At 43.7% G+C, this 26,553-nt stretch overlaps 1 protein-coding gene across 11 annotated transcripts in view; it reads right to left on the reverse strand.

Annotated features, from left to right (window-relative positions):
- Positions 1 to 26,553, reverse strand: part of ATXN1 (ataxin 1) — a 221,949-nt gene that overhangs the window by 99,661 nt on the left and 95,735 nt on the right. Inside the window, exon 1 of one of the 11 annotated variants that reach the window (XM_086740185.1) lies at positions 19,877 to 20,056. The exons of the other annotated variants lie outside the window; for them this stretch is intronic. The gene's annotated coding sequence lies outside the window, so the exon portion shown is untranslated. Of the gene's footprint in view, positions 1 to 19,876; positions 20,057 to 26,553 lie in introns of those variants that run through there. 11 annotated transcript variants of the gene reach the window in all.

Genomic DNA, 26,553 nt, shown 5'->3' on the forward strand with positions numbered 1-26,553 from the left:
ACAAAATCCTCAGCAGCGGCACACAGCAAAGCAGCGCTTAAACCGACACTCCAACAGGATTCCCTCCTGATCCCACCTACCCATGCCACCTATCTCAGTCTGGGAGGAACAGCCTTCACCGTGTCTTAGCAGCTACAAAACTCGGTTCCAGCGAACTTCTCTCAGAAAGCAATGAATTGCAGTTTCCCAGGTACACCACATCCTTCTCTACGCCACTCCTCCCAAAGGCAGCGAGCAGAAGTGCCGCATAACATAACGTAATCAGTGTGAAGTTGTAACAGTGTGGGAGAATGTGGCAATTCATGGAAAATGTCATCGACCAAAAGGCAATTAGCAGCGAGTCTAAATGCAGAAGCAGAAGGGAGTGGTTTCCTAACAAAACAAGCCTTGTTAAAAAAAAATAAAAGAAAAAAGAAAAACACCCTGAAACTCGCTTTCCTCAAAAAAGCAGCGTTCTCAGGAGACTGAAAGCATGTGAAAAAAATACCTCTGTGAAGCTTTCTGTAAAGATTATTCTCTACAGACAGATTTGGCAGCCCTTTCTGCTCTGCATCCTAATGCTATTGAGTATAACTATGTTAAGTCAATAAGCAGAGCCACTCAAAGGTTTTTTATTTTTTGAGGATTTCTAGGCCAAGAGAGGAAGCAGTGCGATAGGAAAGTTTTCAGAAGTGGGAGTTGTGCCTGCCTTGCTTCTAATCGTAGTGAAACTGTCAACCTCTGCGTTGCGTTTCAAGACTTTACACTTCAAAATCATTCCCTCTGTGCTTTGAATTGCTATACTTTTAAGCTAACTACATCTAAAAATGCTGTTTAAAAAATGTCATCTTCAACCACATTTAATGTTGAGAATAAATCTAAATTTGCAAAGTCTCATTGGGTCCCTGCAAAAGTGCACATTTTTTTTATCATACTTGACAGCCAATCTTGCGGAAATGATTTGTGCAGAAATTTAGTTTAAATTACTTGATATCAAGACATTTAAGAGAAAATGTGTTTTTCTTTGTTATAAGCTAAAAATAATGATGTTCTTTTTACCTTACATTAAAAAAAAAAAACAACATTCAAGCAGCAAACAACATTTAAACCAATTAGTAATCTTACAATCTAAAATCCTACCTACGTGCAGGCACGTATTAATCGTATTTCCGAACGAGCTGCAGACACAGGTGGCTAAAAACACTGAACGAGGCTGACTTGCTTTCTCCCTTGTACACCACCACAGAAAAAGCGGGCCCACATACTACGATGAGAGTATCACAGGCACTCACTGCCCTTGGAAAGATGGTCTACACTCGCTACACTCGAGGAATCACCCCACCAATGCCAGAATGGTAAATTCATATACAAGCCAATGCACTAAGTTTCTCCCCAGTGCCAGACCTGATCAAGTAAGGAGACAGATACCTGCCAAACTGCAGGGCGCTGAGGGAGCTTTTCTTCTAGCTAGAGTTACAGTGCCCAGCACAAGGAAGCCCCAAGACTGACTCCAGTTCCCCAGTACTACTTTCACCAAACAGAAAATTACACTGTACCTTGTGGGGCTGAACAACTTTGAAGTATTATATTGAGGTCCACCAAAGTTCAAGGTGTTCCAGATGCCAGGCTTCAATTTAAGCTAATCTGTTTTTCATATCCTTCTCCCGGACTCTCATCTCTCTGATTTAAAGGAGGACAGCACAGTACTGAACTCTGGGAAAAAAAGCTTCTACCATTGCTTGCGAATGACTCCCCCATGAGGCATTTGGATATCGCATTAATCACCTTGCAGGGACGTCCCATCCCACTCTTCACTCACCGCACGATGGATGCTTGGCTCGGCCAAGCTGAGGTGCTACAAACAAGCTTTCACGTTGGCATTGGTTATTTCTGCGCTCGGGAAGCAGGGAGATGCTGCCTCCTGCACTCCTCTCATCACCATTTCTCCACACATGCATATGATTCCTCCCCATCTTTTCCCCGTCCAACAAAAAAAAAAAAAGCCTTAACCAAACAGGAGCGATGCTGGCAAAGTGCCTTCTACTCCAAACTCCAGCACCAGCTTGGGCAAGGAGTGAGGAATTGCAGCCATGTCACATGGGAAACAGCTGAGCTATCGCAAACAACAGCCAGCAACCCTTTTGACTAACCAGAAAGTGCCCAGCCCAATTCTAGTTTCCAAGTGGCAAGGCTGCCCTCTGTTCCCCGTGCAGACTCCAGCAGAGCCGGATCACGACCTCAAATACCCCTCGTCTGCCACAGCAGTCCAGCAAACATTACCACCCGCATCGTTCCCACAGTACACAAATCCCTTCGTGGCTTGCCAGAAGGTGAGTACAAAGTTTTTGCTAATCTTGCATTTATTTTATTTCCCCCTCCCTCTTTCTATGTCATGTGAACCATCCGTGTTTCCCAGCATCAAAGAGTTAATGGAAGAAAGAACCATGCTAGCATGTGCTTCACGCAACGATAAGTGGACTGGCCAGCTACCAAAACAGATTGTTAAAGACTGCACCAAGCTCCTGATTTTTTTCCCTCAACTGCAATAAACTAAGAATTGAATGCGGACATAAATGTAAACCTAGACCACATCTGCTGATAAAGCAAAGTCTTTGTACTTGCACAACTGCCGTTAACTGTACACAAAATACTTAAATTTCATGAATTCTCCAACATTCAAAAGCTGACCTGCAGTCTGCCCGAGGCAGCCAATGTGAACTGCACACTCAGCAGAACTGTACATTAAAGACAGAGGGGGAACAGATGATGCTACAATACAAAACGAGGCTGCTAGGAAAGTGAATCATTTGTGCAATTGGTAAATGCTCAGAGTGTTTTGGGCACACTTCACCACACCAGATGAAAACGTGTCTATTGCGGTTCTCATCTGAAAGGCAGCACTAGGTAACAGGGTTGTGTTATTTCCCCCTTTCATCATAGGCACGAGCAAAACTGGTGCAGTCAGGACTCTGTCATACTCCACTATTAAACTTTTCTTTTGAATTAATTGAGGCTACTCTGCTATTTGAAGGTTTTTACATTCTCGCAGTTGCATTAATAGCTTGGAGGAGAGTGTATGTGTGTACGCACATCATTTCTTCCCAAAATTTCTCGGGAAACTTCAGCTGTAGATCTTGGCCATCAGCATTCACGCTTCTTCTCAGAAGATAAAATTAACTTATTTCTTGGCAAGATACTCCCTCCGTACGTGCATACATGTCAGACATTGATTGTGTCTTAGCAGAGTTCCCTTGGTTAATTATTACCAAATCATTTGAAGGTTTCTCCATCACAAATCAGGTATCAGCCGCTAGGACCTACCTAACAGGACTCCATCTCTAGATAAGTTTCAATTAGAATGGCATAAATGACCTTGGCCCAGCTTATTTCCATGTTGGTTCATTATCTGCTCTGCTGTGAACTCCCCTGAGGAAGACAACTTGGCCACTTGGCCTAAACCCACTCATCTCCTGTTTTAGATCCCTTCCTATTTCAGGTCTACCATAACCGACCTATAGGCATGAAATCCACCCTGGGATGTGACTAGCGACCCTTTCTACAGTCTGTATTATCATTATTATTAACATGACCATTATTAACAACAACAAAATATTTTAATTTACACTGCTAGACAATTCAATTTTCACATCCGCCGGGCAGCCGAGTGGGCCCAACTCGGCCCGGCCCGGCTGCAAGAAGTGGAGAGGAAAAAATTTCTTAAAAAAATTTTTTAGGTTCAACATGAGTGGGCAATGAGCCCTTGCGGCCCAGAAGGCCAACCGCATCCTGGGCTGCATCAAGAGAAGCGTGGCCAGCAGGTCGAGGGAGGTGATTCTGTCCCTCTACTCTGCCCTGGTGAGACCCCACCTGGAGTACTGCGTCCAGTTCTGGAGTCCCCAACACAAGAAAGACATGGACCAGTTGGAAAGGGTCCCGAGGAGGGCCACAAAGATGATCAGAGGGCTGGAGCACCTCTCCTATGAGGACAGGCTGAGAGAGTTGGGGCTGCTCAGCCTGGAGAAGAGGAGGCTCCGGGGAGACCTGATAGCGGTCTTCCAATACCTCAAGGGGGCCTACAGGAAAGATGGGGAGAGGCTGTTCAGTAGGGCCTGTTGTGATAGAACAAGGGGTAATGGGTTTAAATTAGAAGGAGGTAGGTTTAGATTAGATATGAGAAAAAAATTTTTTACAATGAGAGTTGTAGAGCACTGGAACAGGTTGCCCAGAGAGGTGGTGGATGCCCCATCCCTGGAATCGTTCAAGGCCAGGCTGGATGAGGCTCTGAGCAACCTGATCTAGTCAGGGATGTCCCTGCTTCTTGCAGGGGGGTTGGACTAGCTGACCGTTGAAGGTCCCTTCCAACTCTAACTATTCTATGATCTATAATCAACACTGTTACACATACAAACAGACATATGCTCTTACATGCTGGGCTTGCACACACAAAAAGAGGAAGTGTACTTCATAGTTGGTCCCATGGCATCTATACCTAATACTGCAACCCCAAGTTAAGCAGAAGTCTGTGGTAACCCAGTCTATTTTCAGTTATCCAGTACTTTCCTAGCTCATTACTAGTTTGATTTTTTAGAAAAGAAAAAAGCTTATGATAAAAATTCATACCCAGGTTTCAAAGACCTAACTGTGCTGCAGGTGCACAACACATCATTCTCAGAGTATTTAATGCATAAGTATCAATCAAAAATTTGGGGTGCTTCTGCTCAGGAGTGCTTACAGTTGTGATTCACGTGGAGGGCCATCTCCAACAGCAAAAAATAAAGACTCTTTGCAAGAAAAACGTAAAAATTAAAGTTGGATCTTCGGGTTGAGAAGTACAGTGATTTTGCACAGGAATTGCACACACTCCATCTACTGGCTTTTTGGAAGACTCAGAATTGTAACAATGGCAAGGTGAGTTTACCTTTCATTGAAGTTATTTACTGAGCAATGCCTGTGAGCTTAGTGCTTGGTGAAGACAGAGGAGACAACCTCCTATCCCAGGTGAGCCACAAAGCAATCCAGAACTGACAAAACTGTTCAGCACCTACAATGGTACAAACATAGGTCACAGGCTAGAAAAAAAAGTCACCCAAATCATCACAGTGTCTTGCACGCTACAACAGGAACATAACCGAGGAGTCGGAAGAGAAAATATTCCAGCTGACAAAGGCCTTGGTCGTGCTGCATGCTGCTGTGGGGCCTGTCTTGCTGCCCTTAGAGCAGACGCAGGGGTAACATCCAGCAGAACAGATAACGGGAGCAGACGTGGACCCACAGCAGAGAATTCGGCCAGTGTTGCTGCTGTGCCACCACTGCAGCACTCAGGGAGCAGAGCCGCTGTAATTTTTAATTCAAGAAAGCTGCACGCCACTTCATTAGAAGAATTCAGGACAGACTTCAGTCACTGAGGCAAAAAGGGAAGTCGAGTTAAGCTGTGGCCATCAGCCACACCAGTAATGGGTTCAATCACGGCAAATCAAAGAACCTGCTCAGCTCTTCCGAAAGCTACCGAAAGCCAGTGCAATCTCCCACTCCTCTAGTAGCCTGCAATGCCTTAATACCAGATGGCAAAAGTACAGAGATTAAATCCAGTGCTAACAGCAGCTGGGAACACCAATAGTTTTGCCATTGGAGTGCTAAATTGTGACTTTTTTTTTTCCTAACAAATTAGTAAAGTTAATATACGCTCACTGCAACACCAAGGGTATCAGCCAGAGCTTGCCTGTTCATTTCTAACTCCATAGTTGCAGGCAGAGGCTCACAGAAGTGGCCATCAACAACAGCGGTGTGGATCTGTAGTCTGAGGAGACAAAATACATTGAAATTGGTCAATAAACTCTTTATCTATGCCAGCTCAACAATGAGCCAGCCATCTACACTTGCAGCCCAGAAAGCCAACTGCATCCTGGGCTGCATCAGAAGAAGCGTGGCCAGCAGGTTGAGGGAGGCAATTCTCCCCCTCTATTCTGCTCTCGTGAGACCCCACCCTGGAGTATGGCGTCCAGTTCTGGAGCCCCAACATAAGAAGGACATGGACCAGTTGGAGAGGGTCCAGAGGAGGGTCACAAAGATGATCAGAGGGCTGGAGCACCTTTCCTATGAGGACAGGCTGAGAGAGTTGGGGCTGTTCAGCCTGGAGAAGAGGAGGCTCCAGGAAGACCTTATAGCGGCCTTCCAGTACCTAAAGGGGGTCACAGGAAAGATGGGGAGAAACTTTTTAGCAGGGCCTGTTGTGACAGGACAAGAGAACAGAAGGAGGTAGATTTAGATATTAGGAAGACGTTTTTTACAATGAGGGTGGTGGAACACTGGCACAGGTTGCCCAGAGACGTGGTGGATGCCCCATCCCGGGAAACATTCAAGGCCAGGTTGGACTGGGCTCTGAGCAACCTGACCTGGTTGGAGATGTCCCTGTTCCTTGCAGGGGGGTTGGACTACATGACCTTTAAAGGTCCCTTCCAATCCATTCTATGATTCTATAAGGAAGAAATTCTTTACTCTCAGGGTAGTGAGGCGCTGGAACAGATTGTCCAGAGAAGTTGTGGATACCCCATACCTGGAAGTGGTCAAGGCCAGGTTGGATGGGGCTTTGAGTGACCTGGTCTGGTGGAAGGTGTCCCTGCCCATGGCAGGGGGATTGGAACAATATGATCTTTAAGGTCCCTTCCAACCCAAACTATTCTATGATGATTCTATGATTTTCAAGGGGAGATGCAGTGAGCACTGGAAGCTTGTGCATACGCAGATAAGACACAAAACCATTCTATGATTCTACCTTAATGTGAAACTTCCACAGGCAAGTAGGCTGTTAGTGGCAGTTGTACTAAAATAGGCTGTGCTCGATGATGTGGATGAGGAGTTGTCTCAACCTCTTTTCACTTATGACCTACCCTGGATTTCAAATGAGTTTCTTTGATAAGCACTTGGTATTAATACGCCAGGTGCTTTGTCACAAAGATGCAAAACAGAGATGATCTCTAGCAAAAGCTGAAATCATAAAAATTTTATTTGCATATAGGGTCAGAGCTGTTTTGAAAACAGATTTTTCAGTTATCTATGACGTTTGGAGGAACTCACTCTTGCAGAAAGAAAATATTATTTTTTCTTCATTTGCTACTGTCCTGATCATGGACCAACGTCTGCTCTCATATCCAGTGCAACTTCAGCAGTGTGGCCTGGGGTGAGAGAGATGTAATGCATTAAATGTCTAATTTTCAAATAATAGATCAGATTTATTTTTAAAATACTGTCTTTACTCAAAGCATTTAAAATCAGCCGTTCGATAAGAGGCTACTTTTGCTATTGACCTTGTTGCTATTTTCTGTGCCAAAGTTGTGAAGGTATAGTAAGGTTTTAAGCTGTACATCAGCCAAGGAGAGCACAGTGATACGAAACTGGAATTTGTGTTTTGTCAGTCCGAGCAAAGGTGTGTCTGCACAAAGCTGTGATAACTGTCAGCACCTCAAAGCAATTTAGATCTTCACTTGTCTGCACGCCAGACAATCTTAGAGCTGCAGAGCTCTTGCTTCTAAGCGCTAATATCTCAGTAACTTCAGCTATATAAGCTCCCCAAATTAAAATAGTATATTCATCAATTTCTAGGAACACACCGCAGTTTGGATGGCACATTATTCCAGTGCTCAGTTTCTTCTGGACAGAAAGGCATCCTAGAGGTCTTAAAACTCAGCCCTTCTTCAGCTCCAACTGGAGCTGGACCAAGTGTCCAGCACTGGCACCAGACCCACTGCAGTGCCAGAGCATTTCAGAAACGAATCCAACAGCTGGGGAGGTGGTTTTAGGAACCCTTTGCAGAAGGCATCTCTGCCAACAAGGTCAACGAAGTTTCTGCTGGTGACTTGAGAAGACATATTGAATGTCAACTGGTATGTTTATCTTCTTTAAACATTGAACTTCCTTTCAAAATACATCTAGTAGGGCAGATTACTGGTTTAATACTAATGGAAACTGATCAAAAGACCCTAGATTATTTGGCTGGCTTACCTTAAAATCTTCTCTGCTTTAGTTTCCATGCAAAACATATCAAAAGAGTATTCCTATCAATAGAGAGCCTATAAACCAAGCATTTAAGGAGATGGGGAAAACTACATTTAAAACTGGGTTGTGGATAAAAATGCCAGAAACCCCCTAGTCCAATTTAAGGACCAGCTCCACAGATTTTCACAAGAGCTGCTTTGGAAAATAAAACTTAGGGAACCGTGCTTTATGAAGATATTTGAAAATGCTACTCCTTATCTACAAAAGGCAGTTTCTTCTCAGTTGCCATCACGGTTCATTTGGTTAGAGAAAAAGTAGCTGGCAAACTAGCGTAAAAAAGGAAGTAAATACTGGCATTTAAAGCACTGTCTCTAACCAAAGACAAACAGCAGCGGTCAAACGACAACTGGCCAGCTCTCTCTCCATGCCCATTTGAAGGGATAATGGCTGGGAACCACCTGGCTCAAGGCTGTCAATCCATTTAAATGCAGAAATGCTTTCAAGATTTCAAGGCAGAACAAATATTTCTTTTTGTCTGCACACTTTTTAGAAAACATGAACAGTAACTACAGAGCAGAACATAGATGCCTATTAACAAAGCCAATAACAATTACTGCTATGTCTAAGAATCAACCAAAAAAACATACCAGTGTATTCCAAAGGCATTCACTCACAAAGCAAACTCACTCCACGCAAACCCAAGCACAGAAACCTGATAGTATCTCATGATTTATGTTCTCTCGTCAGGTTGTACTGGGTCCTCCAGATTCCGGGCTTGCCTTTGAAAGCAATTAAGTTTCTCGCACTTCTGGGAGCGACAAAAGCTCTCACTATGAAAACCTGCACGCTGCACTCTCGCCGAGTCTGCAGCCTGGCAGACTGGAACAACGGCACCGAGAGAGGTGTGAGCTTCCCCCACGTAACTCATCTGGGAGTGTTAGTACCTGAACGGCCACCTCTAAACTTTGAAGCTATTTCCAAATTATGTCTTTGTCCAGCGCCCAAACAGCCAGCTGTTGCTGTGACTTGGAGAGCATTTGCAAAGCCCTCTCTCAGCCTGGAAAGAAAAATCCCTTTCTTCACTAGCCTGCATCCAGGGAACTCTGCAGGTTCAGCTAGCGTGAACCATTCTAGTTCCTCAGCAAGACAGGGCACCCTTACTTACATTACAGCATGTCCAGAAACCGCGACGAAATCTGGGTCCTGCTGTGCTACGCACTGTACAAACACACATTAGGAGGCACCACCTGCTCCATGGAGCTTACGACTTGCACAGAGTAAGCTGTACCGAAGAGAAGGCAAGGGCAAGAAGCACATGTACAGAAGTGAGCGACAGGCATTTCACACAACTAGTGTCTGAATGCTGCTTCTGAATTATTACAGTACAGGAATGCTGTCTGATCAAAAAAATATGTATCTGTGATCTGCCCCTGGCTGAGTAAAACAAACAGAATAGTAGCAAAGTCAAACTTCTAAATACCCCAGCCTCAGCAATAAAAGCCCCAATGCTGTTCAAACATCAGACTCCCTGCACAAGGCACAACATCTTTACCTCCTTAAGAAAATAAAAGGTCAAAGCCACTTTCCATCACTGTAGCTGTACTACAGACAGAAACGATCTCGTGAGGCCAGAGCAAGAGCGGTGAGACAGGCTGACAAACAAGGCAGCTGGGTGCACAGAAGGACGTATGCCGGTGGTAAGCCAACGGGCTCTGCAGGAGCTGCCCAGACACCAGATCTTAGCTCTGAGTAAATGCAGAAGGGCAACTCCTTCCAGGCAGGGTGGTGAGCTGCCTCTTGTTCACTGCAAGGCACCTTCGCCTCAGAGCACACGCAAGGGCAGTTACAAGGGGCTGCTCTTACACAGGGAGTTCACACGTCGTTTACCCTGTGGCAAACACCCTTGCTAAAACCAACATTTTCTCACATGCCAACTTATTTCTGCGCCTTAGATTCTGCGTGCTTTGTTTTCAGAGTTGTTGAATCCTTGTAACTCCAAACGAAATCAACTGGAGCGACGCATGCTTGGTGCTCTGGGAAATTACCAACAAGTGTTCTGATCTTTTTATTTTTTACTTATCAGCGTACCTGTTTCTTCTGTTATACAGTAAGACACTCAACTCCTTGAATACCGTGCAAGTAAGAGACAGATAATTTCAAATACTGTAACTTTCAAAATGATTCAAACCTAGTTATGAGAGTTAACCTGGCTCTGTTTCCTCACTGACAACATCTGTGGTTTCATAGACATGTTTTCTTCTCTCTCTCACTCACCTGTTGCTATACAAGGACTTATAAATGCAGGGAAATAAACTGATTTACCAAAGAGACCTGCAAAAAAAAAAAAAATGACCAGACACAATTTTCTATTAGATTTAGAAGATGGTAAGTTAGAAAAAAACATTTCCCTTCTTATCTCCTTCAGTTAAAGTTGTAGTCATTCTTAACAATCAGAGATAAGCACTTTAGGAGACAGAAACGTGCTTAAAGAACCTACTTGCAGAAGTGTAAGATGCTTTAATGTCCTTTAAGGCCTCTTTAAAGTGCTTTAATATCTTTGGACAGAAAGTACTGAACAACTGCGAACTTGGTCACAAACAGCTCATTACACACACAAACATATACAGACATGTCAAAAATGTTAAGAACTAAAAGACAAGGAAACATGAGAAATATGGTCAATTCTGCAACATTTCATCTTCTTTCTTTATTTTATGATTACACAGGGTTTTTCCCCACAGGAAATTCTGTCATTCATGGTATAGTAGAGCTGGTGTTACTGAATAAGCAACACTCAGGAGTTTGCTACGTTCTCACTATTAAAAACGGTCCTAAAACCCTAAAACTCAAAGACAGAACAAGCTATTGCCTTATAGGTTATTTTCTGACTGTCACCATATTACCTAACTGCCTGACATACTAAAATTAGCACATGTTCACAACACCCCTGTGAGAAGGTTTTTTCCCCATCGCACAGACAGAACTGAGAATCGGAGAGACTGAGGCTGTGGATAAAGGTCCTTTCCAAACCCAGTTACACCGCTTGATGAGATTTTCCTCCCACACACGTGCTCAGCACCAGCTGCCCCTCTTCCTGTGATGACCGTCTCACTTCAGAGGTGCTAGCAGTCTGGTGTAAAAGCATTTTGTAATACGTTACAGTGGAAATAAACTGGAGCAGCTACAAACTACTCTTTATGCTATCTTCTATTAACACAGTTTTGCCTCCGAGCAACTGGGGAGCACTTCCCAGAGCTGAAGAGGGTCATTTCATGCATCCCAGACTGCATCAAAAGAAGCGTGGCCAGCAGGTCGAGGGAGGTGATTCTGCCCCTCTATTCTGCTCTCATGAGACCCCACCCTGGAGTACGGCGTCCAGTTCTGGAGCCCCCAACATAAGAAGGACATGGACCAGTTGGAGAGGGTCCAGAGGAGGGTCACAAAGATGATCAGAGGGCTGGAGCACCTTTCCTATGAGGACAGGCTGAGAGAGTTGGGGCTGTTCAGCCTGGAGAAGAGAAGGCTCCAGGAAGACCTTATAGCAGCCTTCCAGTACATAAATGGGGCTTATAGGAAAGATAAACTTCGGGAGAAACTCTTTAGCAGGGTCTGTTGTGATAGGACATGGGGTAATGGTTTTTAAATAGAGGGAGGTAGATTCAGACTAGACTAGATATTAGGAAGACATTTTTTATAATGAGGGTGGTGGAACACTGGCACAGGTTGCCCAGAGACGTGGTAGATGCCCCATCCCTGGAAACATTCAAGGCCAGGTTGGACTGGGCTCTGAGCAACCTGACCTGGTTGGAGATGTCCCTGTTCCTTGCAGGGGGGTTGGACTACATGACTTTTAAAGGTCCCTTCCGATCCTAACCATTCTATGATTCTATAAGGAAGAAATTCTTTACTTTGAGGGTGGTGAGGCGCTGGAACAGGTTGCCCACAGAAGTTGTGGATGCCCCATACCTGGAAGTGGTCAAGGCCAGGTTGGATGGGGCTTTGAGTGACCTGGTCTGGTGGAAGGTGTCCCTGCCCATGGCAGGGGGATTGGAACAATATGATCTTTAAGGTCCCTTCCAACCCAAACTATTCTATGATGATTCTATGATTTCCAACGGGAGATGCAGTGAGCACTGGAAGCTTGTTCCAATGCAGATAAGACACAAAAGAGGACATCTTCACATAGTTACAGGCCAAAATCATTATCAGGACTGAAAGTTCTAAATTGAAACCAACAGGCCTCTTCCACTGGAGATACTGACGTAACTGCAAACAGGAGTAGAGGACTGGACCACATCTGAACCAAAACTGTAGAGTTAAGATACTCAATTTGCATTCACAGATATGTACTGACAGCACAGGGTCAGCAAGACTAAGGGGTACAAAGAGGTGGAAATACATGCATTCACACAAGGTACTACTGCCAGCAAGATACTTGTTGCATTCTGTTTTTTGAGATTGCTTCTCCACCACAGAGTCACTTGAACAAACTGCATCAATACTCCTTATTCACTTCAGTGCAAAGTTAGACACTTTGAACAGACTTAGCAGCATTTTAAGCTAAACTGTGTGGTTTCACACCAGGGTTTTTGCACTGATGCAGAGGAACAGCTCTTGCATAATTCAGTCTGCTGTCTCAGAAGGGCTCAAGGCTGTATCAAGCACTTGGACTGTAACAACCAGAGGTGGAAAGGTCTTGTTATCTTCTCACCAGATAGGACAGGCATCATCCAACTGCAGCCTCAGGAATCACAAACTCCATCCCTATGTACAGAACAGAGACTTCCCTCTGACCTTCTCTTCTGTGGTTTCAGTCCTGCTGCTTCCCTCCTCAGACTCTTTACGCCAGTTTCCTCCTGAGTTCTCATCTTTATCCCAATCCTATCAAACAATCCATCCCTGACAGTCACACCAGCTCCAAAATGCTGTCCCCACAACTGGTGCTTGCAGCCATAACCTCCAATATCCCCTTGTGCAGACAGTCCCATGTTCCCCAACACTTCTCCTGAACATATCTCCCCATAGCTTGTGTTCTCTCTGCATTCCCTCCTTCTGCTCCACCCTGTCTAGGCAACCAACACCTCTGCTGAAAACAAAGGAGAACAGTCTCCTTCCTCTTGCTTCCTATTCCTAGGACCACAGCACTCCTCAGGAGACAGATGTAGCAATATCAAAGCAAGTCCTTCAGCTTTAAAATACGGTATGCACAGTGCAGCACTACCTAACGAGCTCCTGCTGTGTAGGTATGAAATGAGGCATTTCAGAGTTTATAAGTTGACTGATTACAGACAGATTTTCCTGCAAATGAGAAGGCAGATCCCTAATACTAGGGCAACTCTACAGCCAAATTTCAAATATCCACTCCCAAATGTGAAGGTGCTACACAGCTACTCAACGAAACAGCTGGCCTATTTTTTAAAAAGGTACAAAAATGCAGGGCTTTTTATCTTGTTCACAAGACAACCTGAATCATTCATGTTGAATGTAAAAAGGAAGAAAAATCAACGTGAAATTGCCACTGAGTTTGGAAAAATGTCACATTAAAAGGTTATCCTGGAAAAATACTAAATGTTGTTCAATGCTGATTGCAGGCAGTTCAATCAGTTTTTCTTACATTACTTGTTATTTCCTACAGTTATTACTGAGAAAGTCCCTTAAGCAAAACCATGATGTAGAATAAAAATGAGAGAAGATTATAGGTTCCAGTGATGTCTGGACATATCTCAACAGGAGAAACACAGACTGTAATAAAGACGATGTCTATTAACGAGGCAATAGATGGTGAAACACGGATGACAAGATATCATTGTGTGCAGAGATTTTTTGATTCACATATGCAAGAGACAGGAAATCCAAGTGTCACAGTTACAGCCTACTTACAAAAATTCGGAGGAAGAGTTGATTGGTTTCTATAGACACAAACATTGATATTCACACGAGAATCAAACAATTCTTCTTAAGACTGGAAGCGAGGTCAAACTCTGATCATCGTAGTTCAGCAGACATAGAAAGATAGCAAGAAAATCCTGTTGATACATAACCTTCACCATCAAAGTGTCAGATGATTCAGCAGCAAGAAAGCAAATAAAATTACTTTTAAACAAACATTTAGTTCTTTCTTCATAAAAATACGCAGCTTTTCAGCAGATGACTCAAATCTGAAAGTTTGTGGTCTTTGCTCCGGCAGCCGGGCGGGCTGGATTCTGATCCACTATGCAAATGACTCAAGTGTTTTTCATTTTGGGTACCAGTTGCACTCCTGAACCCTCTGCAGAAGGGACCACCACTGCTGCTGAGCTTCAGAAGAAAAGAGCAACAGGGCATGAAACATTTTTTCCCCCAAGGTGACTACCACCCAGTTTTATGGCATGACAGAGAGAGGAGTTGTGAAGTTGCCTTCTCCTCATATAACACTTCTGAAATAGAGGCAAAAAGTCTAACTTCCTAATTTTATTGAAAGAGGGATGGGCAGGCAGATTCTCCCACAGAACATTCCAAATTTGTGCTTCGCAGAGCATCCTTTCAAGACTGATGCTAGACCTCTCAGATTATAAGAAAGATGTACAAGTAGAGGAAGGAAAAAAAAAATGAAAAATAGGTCCTGTTTACATGGGATCTTTCCCTTTGTTGGATGGGACCCTCCTATCAGGACAAACTTCACTTGCGGGCCTTGGTGCTTACTACTTATTCTCTTCCCTACAACGAGAGGCAAAGCATGCGTTAGCAGAAATGATTTAAAAAATGAAAGACACTTAAAGAGCAGCAGGCAGGCACCTTCCAAATGCAGGTGGAGCGGAGCTACAGATAAGCTGATCTCTCAGGCCCTCCACTGGAAACCAGGGAGCTGGGAACAAGTCTTTGATGAGTTTTAAAGTACTACTGAGACTTTCTGAAAGCCCCTTAAGACAAAAGTCAGGGATCTAAGCCCCATTGCACTATATGACACAAACTTTGTCTTGTTCAGGTATCTTCAAACATCACAAAACCCGCCTATTTCTAGCAGTAAATATAGAAATACTTGACTTTTACTGCCCATAATAGACTACATCTACACTGGGAGAGCATGAAGCATTACTGCTATATCTGTGTAACCATGAGAGCTGTAGTATAAAGAAAGCCTGTGTATTTATTTTTTATCCCATCTAGACACAGCTCTAAGTTGCTGACTACTGTATTAAGTTGGACTTCCTGGCTCTCACCTATCTGAACCGAACAAGCTCTGCAAACATTGCTGTCTCATCTTCTGCGTTCACCCATTATATAGGCCTACTATGTGGACCAAGCTCAACCTTTTCCTCCACTGGGTAGGTAGAGAGGACAGGTTTGGCAGAAGCCTACCAGGCTTTCCGGGTAGCCCTGAAGAGTTTAGCAAGACCAAAGAAGCAGGAAGGAAAATGGAAACCTTCCTCCAACTGGAGATGAAATGAAACTGAGCCAAATCACGAGTGTTCTACCAAGCAGCCTCATGGTAAGGTCTCGGGCTGGAGAGCTCCATTCCTGGTGAATCTATTTTGACTAGAGAAAGAATAATGCAGTACAAGAGAATGTAACTGCAACCTGGGGCGAGTGCCAGGCTGAGCAATGGGTTCACCCAAATCTTCTCACTTCCAAGCAGAACTGCTGCAAGAGCAAGTGAACCAAGTCCAAAGATACGCTTATTTTCTGAAAAAGAGTAAATGTTCAGATCCCAGGACAAGACATAAAAGTGTATGGCCTGGCTTTTATTTCATAGGGCATACCAGAGTTAATTCTGATTCACATTAGTTTTGGATACCCTACATAATAACATCTACATCCTTCAGTGTCAGGCACTTAAGTCAATAGTTGAGGCAGGTAAGCAACAACAACTCACCCTCCATGTCCTTAAAATCATCCTGATTTTCCTTTGAGTTTTCCAGGAAAATCAGATACACAGATCTCTCATCCTGACAATTCATCAGTCTCTAGATTATGCAGCAAGTCCCCATAATGTTCCACTATGGCTAGCAGAGTAGTGATCAGGTTTAGAAAAAAATTCACCAACTAGTGAAGAAATTCAGGGCAAGAAATTAACGCAAAATTACCTGGACTGTGTCCAGGCCTCTTTACAGCTTTATGAAGAAGAATGTTAGGAAGCCCAGGATACATGTCTTGATTTGAGAGACTCAGTTTCCTAAGTGCAGCATGAAAGAAACATGTACAAGCACTGATGCTCCATTTTGTTTTGAAGCAAAAAAGCAATTCAACCAAGCACAGAAGCAAAAAGCAGGGAGTGCACTGCAAGTCAGGCGATTGGACTTCAGGAGCTGATTACACAGAGTGAAGTCTGCTCCACAGCCTCGGAGCAAATTTCACTCTCTGAAGCAGTACTTCAGTGGCAGAAACTGTTCAGCAACGTGCCGCTGTCTTTGAGTGCATAAATGCTCCTTGCCAAGGATGTGAGTTAGCTGAGGTAACTCGGCTGTGACCACGCTGGAAAAACAGGAGCAGAGAGAGCAACTGAGTGACACTGGCACCAAATTAAGTAACACGGGGGAAGGATTCAAGCAGAAGGGTGACCTACAGGATAGAAGAGTTGCCCAGAATTTGGGAAACTGACAAAGTCAAAACTCAACATCACTGAGTTCTCACGAGCCTGTCTTTCAGCCTTTCTGTACCTCATCTGCAAAGCAGGGGTAAGAGCAGTTGCCTAGCTCATACAAAGCTCTGGGAGTGAAACCATAAAGGAGAGCAGAGCACTCAGAAGTTGGGCTCATAGATGAGGGAAAAACAGTTCCCCATGCAAGCAGAGGTCCTGCCTGCCAAAGAAAATTAATTTTTGAAGTGGTTGCACCCCACTACAGAAGCTTCCTTAAAAATGAAGACACATGCTTAATCCCTGGGGCAGAGAGTGTGTGTCAGAGATTTTCTGTTTCCTCTGCCATTACAGGATTAAAGTAATTTCCTTCTTTTCATTATTTTCTCACAATTTCAATTATCCACATCTAGATTTACTGCACACTTAGAAAAGAAATATTGTTGAAGGGACCACATCAATCAAAGTTCTTATTTCATCCTTCTGAAACTTGAAATTCTCACTAAGGCACGGCATGAACGATTTCCAAGCACAAGGCCCTTTGCACATAAACTGGACAGACTTTAACATCTTAACTGCTTTTAACAGACTGTAAGATCTTACACGTTAGGAGTCCCCTAGACATTAGGTAACATTAGCCATAAGCAAATACTGTAGGAAAACAGAAGACCTGAAAAGTCCATGAAACAGGGAAACATATTTCAACAATACAAAGTACATGCTCATAGAACTCAGGAGAATAAATTCTTGCCTGTAATATTCATTAGTTTCAAACACAGGCTACTGGAGAAACTTCTGCCTCAAAGAAAAGTGGAAAATACAGAATCCGACTGAGCTATGTCTCTGATTTCCTAAGATCAATTAATTGCAGTAATTAATTAGTCAGTCCACTCTTTTGTAGCCTTCTTTATTACGTCACAAATTCATGCAATTGACTAATTTCTTCCACTATTTTCAGTAAGGATATGCTTTAAGAGAAGTCTTTGGCAAGTTCCTCAGTTTAATACTTATCTTGCAGATGCGCCAGTTTACTACGGAGAGAGGAACAAAAAAATCCAAAAAATTCTGACACAAACCAGCAAACTTTAGGCCAGAAATGCATTAGTAGTTAAGAAGAAAATATCAACAGTAGAACAAAAAAATAGTTCTTCAACTATTTGTCTTTTCAAAACTCTCTGTTTTTTCTTTTCAGGATCCATGCTTCTCATACCCGAATGTTTCTTACTCTTGCGCTGGGGTCTCTCAGACTCTCTTTCCACTCAGATAAAACTATGTTTTTTTCTCAACCACTTTATCAGCAATCAGAGCAAGTGGTTTTATTTCTTTTTTCTCCGTGACCTTTCTTGAGTTCTGCGTACTGTTTATCAAAAAGCAAAAGCTGGTCAATGCTTATGAGACTTTTTTAAATTAAGTATTCAAATGTATATTCAAACCATCTCTAGTTGGGAGGAGGTGAAAGCTAGGCTTTCCCATGAGCAAAACTGTGCCTTGCATTTTCCTCCCATCTACCAGAATCTCTCATAACACATCCACCTCTACTTTACCCTTTTTTTTTTTTAATGTCTGACTTGTTATCAGAAACAAATGTCTTCCCTGGGCTTACAAAAGTCAGCTTTTATGCTATCTCTACATAAACCAAAATGACGGCCAAAGCAATAAAGCAGCAAAACCATCAAAAGTCACCTGTCAAAACAAGAGTATGTAACTGCTGGTAAAAGTCAATAAATGCTGTATCTTTTGCGACATGCTGGCATTTTGTTATAGTTATCCTCCCCAATAATTAACAGATGACAGTTCAGTTTTAAAACAAGGGCATCTTATAATCAGTAACCCATCTATGCTGCTCAACCATCTGATCTGTCTCAAGGTCACTGTCTTTAGTAACTGGGTAAGAATTACATCATCTGTCCTACTATAGGATGACGATTACATCATTGATCAATACCTGAGATCTGAATGTTATCCACAAATTCATGTTAGGGATGAGTTACAACTGGGCAGATACCACAAAATGAAACTCCTGTTTGTTTCAACCCACATCCCCATTAAGACTACATTATAAAACTATCAACTCTATTACTATTATTTGTATTGCAGTGCAAGCTGAGACCTAAAGCAAGGATGGGGTGGAGAAGGTGCCAGAGTGGCACGCCCTTCGCAAAGACAGAGAAGACAGTCTTTGCTTTGAAGAGCTTACGGCAGCCTGAAGTGACAACAGTAAAGGAGGGCGGAGGAAAGAGGTGTAAGCAGATGGCAGCAGACCACATGTTATTTCTGTAAGCTTTTGTTGGCGATGCAGTTTGAGGCAGTCACATGTTCACCTTCAACAGTGATTAAGTATTTTAAGCTATTTTAGCTTCCTCTGCCTTGAAACAGACCTGGAGCAAGCAAGCAGCAAGCTACTGAGTCTCAGAGGAAGATGCACAAACAGACCGCTCTTGGCTCTTGTGCTCCCCTGCAGCTGGTTTGGTAGTGAAACACAAGGCTCTGCATTCAGTGAGCAAGAGATCAGCTGAATGGAAGGAGGGTGAGCGAAGGTCCGAACAAAAGAGGATAAAGGTGAGCCAGTTAAGAGTGAAGTTGAGCAAACAGGCTTAGGGAAGAAGGGAAAGCTGGACCAAACAACAAATCAGCTTACAGTAGAGAAGTTTTATATGCAGTTTGGGCCAAAGTCTGTCTCCTGGCTGCTTTTGCCATTATGCCTCTTTCTGGCTCAAGTCTTCAGGAAGGGGCAACTCCCTCGCTGCCCCTTACGGGAACCTGTTAAAGAGGTGGAGCTTGCTCTGCCCACCTCTGCTCATCGCGGGCTCAAGCAGCCCTCAGGACAAGGGTAACCTGAGCAGAGCCTCACTAAAATGTTTCAGCAAAACCACCTACAGTATCATTCAGTAGAGGATGACAACTCACTCATGGGGGGGGGGGGGGATATATAATATACAGTAGTAGCTAGAGGCACTGACCTACTTGGCTTCTGTACAGGCATACAGTGAATGACAGCTCCTGTCTCAAATACAAAGAGCAATGCATGAAACGGGAGTCCCAGGGAGAGATAATACTAAGCTGACACTTCCACCCCTGGATACACTAAATTAGGTACCAATCCATACTTCAGGACCTACATAGCTGGCCTCCTTCATAGTAGTGCTGTGTGCATCCAGAGGCTGATTAAAGTGAAGTGGAGGGTTGCAGGCAACTCGCCTGCTCTGGCAATCAGGCCAGGACTAACCATATTTGATAGCTCTGACCTTAACAGATACAGTTGTGAAACTCAGGCAAGGCTCTAGCACCAGCATGGAAATTATATGAGGTTTCTAAAGCACAAATTACATGTTGAATCTTACAAATACGTACACTGCAGCTGCATGTCCTGAAATGCCTCTAAAGGCAAGAGCTGATTAGGCCATTTAAAATGCTGGATTTTAATACACTTGGTTCTGCAGGGTGTAACTGTATAACCTGAAGGATAGGCAACCTTCTCTGTCTTCTGTTGTCACATACACACAGTGGATATTCACTGCCTATCACTCTGTCTTCTCCCTACAAACACAGACACAGAGTGGTCGTTTTTAACACGAGAAGTCAGTAAAAGCATGGCTTCAAGAAGATACTGCAATGAACTCACCTCAGAGAAGAGATTTTTTTTTTATTTCAGATTAGGGCAAGGTAGTGAATAGTAACTCTGTTTTTCTGGTAGGACCCACTCCCGTACACCTTCCACCAAGAGGCAGGCAAACGCACTGCCTCCGGAGTAAATGCCGAGGCAAGGTTTGCCTCTCTGGGGCTCGTTACAGGGTAAGGGCATCAGTCCTTTTTTCTTGCAATAAATCATCGGTGTATGTGCAATAACAAAAAATTACTTTCTAAGTTTCATTTAAAGTACTTAAACGTTCAGAGTGTTCAATGCCTCAGACGACATTTGCAGCAGACGTAATTCGGCAGAGCTGCTGGCCTCCAGAAGGTGCTTTTTACCCTTGCAGACTAATTACAAACAGAGAGGCTAACTCTGCCATCTCCTGTGCCAGGTTTATGCTGAAATGACTCCACTGATTGATGAAATTAAGATGGAATTAGACTGCAATAATATACTACTAAATCAGGCCATAAAAAAAAACAAACCAAAATCTGCTTTGTCAAAAATGTAGTAAACTCATGAGATTTCTTTCTTCATTCCCTACACAGAAAAGCTCCTCTTCTATTTTTTCACATGAGGAATTTTGAAAAAGCAAGGTCAGTAGGTTTCTGGGTTCCTTTTTTTTTTTTTTTTTTGGACTATAATGTTATGCTCCCTGGGGAAGCTCATCACAAAGTTAAAGTGCAAATTACTTACAGGTAACAGGAAATTAAATGCAACAGGAAAATAACCCATCCATACTGCTTATCAAGCAGATAAATACGAAGTTAAATAAAAAAGAAAATGCTGCTTCAGTTTCACAACTGCCAGCTCATTACCCCTGTCTCTGAACCCAACTGTCTTCTGTGGAGGAGGAAACATGTCAGTGCAGCAAATTTCACCTGCAATGAAAAGTAATTTATTGTGCCTAACTGTGAAAAGCAAATGGATATCATCATCTAGGAGTCTGCATCTCACAAGAAACAATTGTTTCTGTAATTTGCCTTTCCTAGGGAAAGAACTAAGATTAGAGTAACAATGCAAAAATTTGCAACTAATATTAAATTACGCTGGATTTCACGAAAAATTGCTAGATGAGAAAGGCTGGAAGGAGATGTATGTATGGCACAAAAAAAAAAGTACAATATGGTTATGAAAAATAAAGCTATTTCTTAATTGCTAGTGAGATACCCTAGTGTCAGATATCACAAAAATTCCAAGAAAAATAACCTTTTAATATCAAAATATGGTTCTAGTAAGTCAGTTTGTTAATTTAAGAAAAAAAGAAGGAAAGCGCCAAAGAACTGGCCACTATTTCTTAGTGTTATCTGAAAGACAATCTGCACAAGCATAACTGAGGAGGAGGAGGAATAAACTGGAAATCTGAACAACCAAACTAAAAATTAAGCCTTTACCCTGAGGCACCTCACAACTAGATTCCTTTAGAATACCATCACTTTTCCTAGCAGCAAGGATGATAGTATTTGTATTTTGCTGCTGGAGCATTAGCTAGCTAAGGTTAATAAAAGTCAAAAGGATGGGGTGGGACAAGGGTTAGGACAGGAATTGCGTACGTCTCTGAATGTTCCCATTGCTTTACAACTCCCTTGACTGTGTAAGAAGGACAGAAAACGAGACCTTTCCAACAACTGGTTTATGTCTGCTGTGGCAGATCTCTTCATTCTGCAGCCACTGTTTCCAGAGAGGTAAGATAGAAAAGGCTGAGCTCTTATTAGCCCATCAACAAAAATAAACTCCAGCCTTTTACACTGCTAAAGTATTATATACAACTAAGGAGCCTCCTGCTCCTCAAATCTGCTGCCAGCATCTTCCAATACACTTGCTTTCCATTCTGTCCTCCCTCACTCTTTCCTAGTTGACATTTTCAGCTATCCTGTATGCACTATCCTGTATGCTCTAGCCCCAATCTCCTGTATCTTCCCAATACAAACATCAACCTGTAGCTCCTTCCCATGTCACTTGGCTTTTCCATTTGTCTTCCAGACACTGGTTACCATCCTGCTGCTCCTTCTCCCTGCTGATAATCTGTTTTTAATAACAAGCTTTGGTTTTTTTACTAACACCAAAAACTCAAAAAAAACCCTAACAGGAGTCTATGGAGCTGATAACAGATTAAAGCATCACCTTTGCCTTTACTTCCTTTAGAAGGCAGGACATGAGAAATATCATCAAAGGCACAGATCAAATTTATAAAAGCTAAATGGAACCAGTTTTCAGGACAGATGGCTTGACACCCCTTCTTGTTCAGCCAAGCGTTGAGCTCATAGCACCTCGCTATTGCATGACCTCAGAAAGAAGGCACCTTCATCAGCGTAAAACTAGGAGATCTTCAGGCTGCGTTGCTCAGAACAGAGCATGGAAAATGCTACCAAGCTGGCTCCCGCAAGAAGCCTTCTCGTGTATAAGGGGAGGGGGTTTAAACCCCACAGGGTGAGGAAAAGAGCCACAGACAGAGTGATTAAGTGCAATGCCCCCAGATGAGACTGTAAGTTGGCAGCAACAACGCAACTACAGAGAATTGGGCTTCTTGGATCTTGGCTACATCAAGCTGTTAAGAGGAAAGCTTTTCTCCTTCCTTAGGTGTGAAGTATGCTGTAGAAGGTAGTTGTCCTTTCTGACTTAACCACAGACATTGGCTAAAGAAAGATGGTAGGTATCACACCAAAGCCAGAGGACCTGTCTTTTGGGGATGTATTTTCTATTGAGGTTGGAGAGCTGGGCTCCTCTGGCTGCCCCTGTCAAATGAGGGTTTCACCCTAGTGCATCTCAGCAAATTGCAATTTCCTCTCCCTAATTAACCTTCATTAACAAATGCTGAACACACCGATGAAGATGATGAACAGTGAAGTAGTGTAATAGCTTAACCGATGGCTGATACAGCAAGTATGTTGCATTACTTCAGTGACATCAGCTTAGAGCATGAAAATTCCTCTTTTCACCCTTTATTCGCTCTCACCCTCAAAATGAGCACCTTCCACTTGCCGATACAGCAAGGGTAACTTTTGGAGGGAAGGACCCTGGAGGAAGCAGAACTGCACACCGGCAGCCGCGAGCAAGGAAGAATTTGCCTTGCAAAACTGCCAGGCCCCCAAGGTCCCAAGTGTGATAGGGCCCTGACAGAAATACTACAAATGCATTCAACAGCATAGAAAGGCTTATCATGCAGGCTGCTCTAAAGGCAATGAAAAACTCAAAATACGGCCAAATAACGCTGTGAAAGGTGTGGTGCAACGCAAAGGGGACTGGAAAAGGCCTTTTTTCAAAGAGAGGAGGGAAAAGGGCACTCAGCAGGGAAATGAAGGCGAACAAAGCAGTATCCTCTTTCAAAAAAAATACTTCAGTGCTCACTGTTGCTGGGGAAGAAGAGCTGCACCCGCGCTGCACACACAAGATGTCCAGCTTCAGGATCCAGTCTGCTCTCACTGACAGCTCTTTCTCGCTGCCAGCAGCAGCCTGCAGCACAACTGCTGCTTGTGCTTTCTAGCAGCGGAAGAAAGAGCAGCCGTATATTCAAATAGGCATCGATGCTACCTACTCTCAGTTTTACTCTCGAACAGCAGGAACTGGTGGTAGTCAGTACAGGCTTGTTAAGCACGCTCAGTTGCAGTCAGAGCATTTCTACATGCAATTAATCATGATTTATTTGAAAGCATTCTGTTAGCACTCCCTTTTTCGGCTTCCTAAAACTCCAATTAATGAGGGCCAAGCCTCAATCTAAAACTGTTTTATCTCACGTGCTGAACAAAAATGATGGAAAAGGGTTATTCTCTAAACTAACAAAGTGTTCTGGAAAAAAAAAAAAAAAAGGCATCTTTGAGTGGAACAAATGTCTTAAAAAGAGAGGCTGGGCAAATTAGATTAACTAACTACAGCAACTTAAGAATTTGGAAGCAAAACAGTTTCTATTTAATAAGAAGCTAAGTGGTGTTCCTGCCATCACTGCTATTAGTCCTCTGCTTTCTACTGTTCTCTGTTTAATGTCTGCATGCGTTATGGTCTCAGAAAACAAACTACTTAACAGTGCCTCTGAGGCAAAGGAGTGAGGAAATAAGCATGCCTTGTTTGTAATAAATTAGCAATACATATTTTTGAATCTGTAGTTTGCTTGTTTAAAAACATTTCCAATGGCTCTTTGCATTTAGGAGGAAAAAAATCCACTTTTATTTTTGCTAATATTTCAAGTCCAGTGCTTAGGTATAAGAAATTCTAGGTTATTTCTTAAAACATTTTTGTCCAATTTAGCAGGTTGGTGACAGTGCATATGGGTTTCACCCATCGTATCTCGTCTGCTGAAACGCTTCAACTGTCTTCCCTACAGCACTTCATCCCGTTACTAAGGGCAGACCCTCTGCACCAAATCCGGGTGAACAGACTACACCCATGGACTGCCCTTTGTACTCCCACATCAGCGCAGAGTGAAAGCAGCTGATCATACTGGCCTCCAGGTCACAGGTATCCCCTAAAACCGAGGGGGGAGTTGCTTTTATCAATATATGCTTTCATAGTGAGATTTCTAAACGCTGCGTTTTGACATGCAATAAAAAATCCGTAGATTTTTTAAACACTTCCCCAATACCTTTTCCTTATGTCAGTCAAACAAAACAGCTAGCTGTATATAACTTGTGCTGCCTAAGCATGTTCCTTTCATAATATACTAAGTGCTTTGATACGATGCTTGTTGCCACTTCAGACCCTAAGCCAGGTTTGTCAAAATCTATCCAAACATCACATATAAAAAATGAAGGAGCTGTGCTACAAATAGAGCAACTGCAGAGGCTGCGGCCCTGCCCACATTCACGCTCGTGTATTTTTACACAAAGCCTAGCACTGTATGATGTGGGTGCCAGCTATAGCTTGTACCATACTGCCAACAAAACAGGATCCAAAAACAGATAACAAGGAAAATTCTAGGGCAGTTTCGGTGTACTATGAGGAACAGAATTTGCTGAGGTTTTTAAGAATCACCATTGTAACACATTTCATAGGCACTGAAAATATGGATGCAAATGTGTTCTGGTTTTGTTAGTGAGGGGGGGCGCTAAGGTGGTAGCTTCTGTAGGAAACTGCTAGAAGTTGCTCCCCTTTGTTCAGTGGACTCGGCCGGGCCTAGGGCGGACCCGCTGCTGGCCAAGGCCGAGCCAATTGGTAGCAGAATGTCCCGTGATAACGCCTCTGCGATAACGTATTTAAGTAGGGGAAAACAGGAAAAAGAGAAGAGAAGATGTGAAGCAGCTGAGCGGGGGGCAGAGAGGGGGAGGCGCGAGCCTCATGGGCCTTGCAGGCCTCAGCCACTGGCCTCCCGCCGGGCAGCCAACTGGGCCCAACTCGGCCCGGCCCGGCTGCAAGAAGTGGAGAGGAGATGAGAAGTGAATAAGATGTAAAAAGGATCCTGAGAGGCGTCTGCCAGCCTGTTGTGAGGAACGGCTGCAGACGCCAAGGTCAGTTCAGAAGGAGGGGGAGGAGTAATATGGCTCCTGGCCAAGATTCCTCTGCAACTCGTGGTGAAGACCATGGTGGAGCGGGTTGTCCCCCTGCAGCCCATGGAGGTCCACGGAGGGGCAGAGATCCACCTGCAGCTCGTGGAGGACCCCACGCCAGAGCAGGTGGAGGCCTGAAGGAGGCTGTGGCCCGTGGAGGGCCCGCTGGGGCAGCTGTTCTAGAGGGACTGCACCCCGTGGAAGAGATGACCCACGCCGGAGCAGTTTCACGGAGGACTGTGGCCCGTGGGAGGGACCCCACGCTGGAGCAGAGGAGGAATGCGAGGAGTTCTTCCCCTGACGATGATACAGTGGCGTAAAACAACGCGTGATGAACTGACCGCGACCCCCATTCCCTTTTCCCCCCCCGTGCCGCTCGGGAGGGGAAGGTAGTAGAGATAATGTTAAGCCCGGGAAGAGGGAGGGGTGGGGGGAGGTTATCTTGTTCCCTGTCTCATTCTCCTGCTAATTTTAGAAAATAAATGAATAGTTTTCCCCAAGTCGAGTCTGTTTTGCCCGTGACGGTAACTTTAAGGATTTCTCCCCGTCCTTATCTCAAACCTTGAGCCGTTTTTCTTATATCATCTCCCCCTGTTCTCTCGGAGGGTGGGGGGAGCGGGAGAGAGACTGCGTAGTCTGGTCCTGATCAGGGCTGAACTACGACAAAATGTCACTACAACCATCAGTCACAAATCAGTTCAAACTCATCATCTCCCGCCCCAGATGAGAGATTTTTTTTGAGTAAGGTTCTGCTGCAGCTTCTGCCTCCACTACAGACAGTATCATATCATAATACAATGTCATGACAGGTTTATAAAGCAAGTTGGACTGGACTGCATGAACAAGGTTATTTTACAGTCATGGATAGGCACTCTGTTCCAGCTCTGCTAGATTGCAGAGTCCAGGCACACACAATCTTA

This window comes from Chlamydotis macqueenii, chromosome 2, assembly GCF_036417535.1.
Source record: "Chlamydotis macqueenii isolate bChlMac1 chromosome 2, bChlMac1.mat, whole genome shotgun sequence".
In the NCBI taxonomy this organism is placed as follows: Eukaryota; Metazoa; Chordata; class Aves; order Otidiformes; family Otididae; genus Chlamydotis; species Chlamydotis macqueenii.